Source organism: Dasypus novemcinctus, chromosome 9 (genome assembly GCF_030445035.2).
Source record: "Dasypus novemcinctus isolate mDasNov1 chromosome 9, mDasNov1.1.hap2, whole genome shotgun sequence".
NCBI lineage: Eukaryota > Metazoa > Chordata > Mammalia > Cingulata > Dasypodidae > Dasypus > Dasypus novemcinctus.
This window is the reverse complement of record NC_080681.1, coordinates 107,423,535-107,427,503: the sequence shown is the minus strand read 5'-3', so window position 1 is coordinate 107,427,503 and position 3,969 is coordinate 107,423,535. Positions and strand designations below refer to the sequence as shown.

General features: G+C 42.1%; 1 non-coding gene across 1 annotated transcript; it reads left to right on the top strand.

Moving 5' to 3' along the window:
• Positions 1 to 1,845: 1,845 nt before the first annotated feature.
• On the top strand, positions 1,846 to 1,975 carry LOC111763495 (small nucleolar RNA SNORA18). Its single transcript, XR_002796358.2, has one exon. It is a non-coding gene; the product is annotated as a small nucleolar RNA SNORA18 (small nucleolar RNA).
• The last annotated feature ends 1,994 nt before the right edge of the window (positions 1,976 to 3,969 follow it).

Sequence of the window (3,969 nt, the reverse complement as noted above, 5' to 3'; positions counted from 1 at the left end):
GCCCTTACGCTATGGCCTGGAGCTATTCTCCCAACTCATTGTATGAATAAGTCCTGAAGGAAGGCACTCATACAGGCCAGTCTGGAAGGACTGAGAAAGATGTTTTTGCTTTTTCCTTCTTTTATTTTCTTTTGTAAGCTCCCGACATTCAAGGAAAGCTATAACACTAGCTGGATTCAAGCTTATGGAACATACAAAGAAGCAATGCCATGGCCCATCAATGAGGAGGACCAGACCTGGATCATACCTGACAAAGACTTTTTTGAAATGGTCCTAAATATGCTCAAAGAGCTAAAGGAAAACATGGATAAAGAACTAGAGGAAATCAGGAAAGCAGTAGATGAACACAAAGAGAATATCAAAAGAGGGATAGAAATTATGAAAAAGAGCCAAATAGAGCAGACCACAATAACACAAATTCTCTAGAGGGACTAGAGCTGACAAAAGAAAGAATTAGGGAGCTTGAAGATAAGACAATTGAAATCATTCATGAAGAAAAGTGAACAGAGCCTCTGATACCATCAAGTGTACCAATATACCCTTTGTTGGAGTTCCAGAGGGAGAAGAAAGAGAGAAAGGGGCAGAGAGAATATTCAAAGACATAATGGCTGAAAAGTTCATAAATTTAATGAAAGATATTACATCCCACACTGAAGCATATTATAATCAAATGTCAGATGTCAAAGAAAGATAAAGAGAATTCTGAAAGCCACAAGAGAGAAACAACATGTCACATACAAGGGAATCTTAATAAGATGAAGTGTCATTTCTCATTGGAAAGCATGGAAGTAAGAAGGCAGTCAGATGACATATTTAAAGTGCTGGGAGCAAAAAATTGTCAACCAGGATTTCTGTATCCAGCAAAACTGTCTTTCAAAAATGAGGGACAGGTTAAGACATTCCCACATAACCAAAAGCTAAAGGGAGTTCATCACCATTTGACAAGCCCTACAAGAGATGCTAATGAGTCCCGCAGATTGAAAGGAAAGGACAATAGACAACAGATGGAAGGGTAATGACAGGGGTAAATATAAATGCCAGTGCTATTGTATTTTTGGTTTGCAACTCCACTTTTTAGGATTTAAAAGGCAAGTGCAAATAATATAATGAGAAATCAGTGGTTTAGGATTCATACTGTAACAACATGTAGTGTGTGATAAGAACTACATAAAGGTAGGAGGGCAGATGAGTATAGGAACATAGTTTGTATATAGTATTGAAGTGAAGTTAGTATCAAAACCAAGGAAATTGTTACAGATTTAGGGTGTTAAATTTAAGCCCCATGAAAACTACGAAGAAAATGTCAGAATATTCAAGTTTATAGAGACAGAAATTAACTACAGGTTATGAGAAGGGGAAAGGAAGTTAATGCAAAATGGGCTTAGGGTTTCTGTTTGGGGAGATGGAAAGTTTTGTAATAGAAGGTGGTGAGCATGCTGCAACATGGTGAATGTGATTAATCCCACTGAATGGTATGCTTGGGAGTGATTTAGATGGGAAAGCGTATGTTGTATATATGCTCCTACAAATAAGAAGAGAAGGAGGAAAAGGAAGGAAAGAAGGAAGGGAGGAAGGAAGGACGAACCACTAAATAGCAGGAAGCAGATGTGGCTCAAGTGATTAGGTACCTCCCTCCCACATGGAAGGTTCCAGGTTCAGTTCCCTATGCCTCCTAAAAGGAAGATGAGCACACAACAGACACTGCAAATGCAAACAACGAGGGGGTGGGGAGAAATAAATATTTTTTTAAAAAAGAGAGAGAGAGAGACAATGGCAATTAAGGGAATTCAAAATCCTGGGCAGGATCTAACAAGGGAGGAAAGAAGGCTCAAAATTACATGAAAAGCTGAGGTCTATCCTGATGGGTTCTCTCTATAGACCACATCGTGGGAAACACCTAACAGAGGAAAGTTGTGGTTTAGCTTTACTCACCGAACTGTTTGTTAGATCTGTGAGAAGGAACTACAAGACAGATCATCGCTAAAGCATGAAAGATCTAATAGTTGGGAAGCAGATGTGGCTCAACTGATAAGAGCGTCTGCCTACCATATGGAGGATCCAGGGTTCGATCCCCAGGGCCTCCTGACCTGTGTGATGACCTGGCCCATGTGCAGTGCTGCTGCACGCAAGGAGTGCCATGCCACATAGGGGCGCCCCTGCGTAGGGGTGCCCCATGCACAAGGAGTGCACCCCTCAAGGAGAGCCGCTCTGCGTGAAAAAAGCATAGCCCACCCAGGAGTGGCGCCACACACACACACAGATGAGGCAACAAAAAAGAGACACAGTATCCCAGTGCCGCAGGATAATGCAAGCAGATTCAGAATCACACAGCAAATGGACACAGAGAGTAGACAATGGGGGGAAGGGGAGAGAAATAAATAAAAATAAATCTTAAAAAGATCTAGTAGTTAATTTTTTAAAAAATCTTGTAGGTATCAGCATTTCCCACAGGTCTCCACTCATCTTGGGTGTGGTAACAGGTTGTCCAAAATTTTGAACCGTGCAGATCCACCAATTTATTCTAAAGGGCTAAAATGAATAACTTGAAGAAATTAGGATCCAAGAATTCTGGTAAATAGATAGTTTCTGAACCATACATCTGTTTTTCCACACACAAGTGGAGATGAAAAGAAGCCCATCTAAAAGAATTATGACAAGGCTGACTGGAAACAGTTGTGGATTCTTTTTAAGAATTTTCTTTGAAGATAAATCTCATTTCAAGCTTTAGAGGAACAAAGTTGACTTGGATAATTGAGCAGTGAAACGATCACACGTTGAATTCTGTAAAAAAAAAATTAACTTAATTTGCTACACGTAATAAAAATACTTTTTTTAAAATTTATTTCTCCCCTCCCTCCATTGTCTGCTCTCTGTGTCCATTTGCTGTGTGTTTCTGTGTCTGCTTGTGTTCTCGTTGGCACCTCCAGGAACTGATCCTGGGACCTTCTGCAGCGGGAGAGAGGTGATCATTCTCTTGTGCCACCTCAGCTCCCTGGTCTGCTGTGTCTCTTATTTCTCCTCTGTGTCTCCTTTTGTTGCGTCATCTTGCTGCATCAGCTCTCCATGTGGACCAGCACTCCTGTGTGGGGCAGCATTCCGCTGGACCAGCACTCGGCGTGGGCCAGCTCACCCACCACACAGGCCAGCTTGCCTTCACCGGGAGGCCCTGGGTATCGAACCCTGGACCTCCTATATGGTAGATGGGAGCCCAATTGCTTGAGCCACTTCCGCTTCCCATAAAAATACGTTTTACACTGTAGAAAGTCAGAACTATTTTTTTTTTTAGATTTTTTTCCTTTCCCCTTCCCCACCCATTGTCTGCTCTCTGTGTCCATTCGCTGTGTATTCTTCTGCATCTGCTTGCATTGTTAGGTGGCACTGGGAAACTGCACCTCTTTTTTGTTGCATCATCTTGCTGCATCATCTCTCTGTGTGTGTAGCACCACTCCTGGGCAGGCTGCACTTTTTTCACATGGGGCTGCTCTCCTTGCGGGGCACAGTCCTTGCACATGGGGCACCCCTATGCGGGGGCACCCTTGCTTGGCATGGCACTCCTTGCATGCAGCAGCACTGCGTGTGTGTCAGCTCACCACACAGGTCAGGAGGCCCTGGGTATCGAACCCTGGACCCTCCATTTCGTAGGCAGATGCTCACCAGTTGAGCCACGTCCACTTCCCCAGAATGTATTTTTGGTTCAAAGTTTCTTTAAGTATTTTCTGTGGAGGAAATAAAACAAATTTAGCAGCTGTAAAAAGAATTACATAAAAAAATTAGAATATAGACTTTAAGGTTTATATCAATGTTAAATTTTTTTACCTGCACTTAAGGTGAATACATAATCCTCGTTCTTAGGAAAGGTACATGGCAGTATTAGGTGTCCAAGGATCTTGATGTATACAACCTGCACTCAAGTGTTCAGAAGATGTATTGAAAGACAAATGGATAGATTGATAGAGGATAGATAGAGTG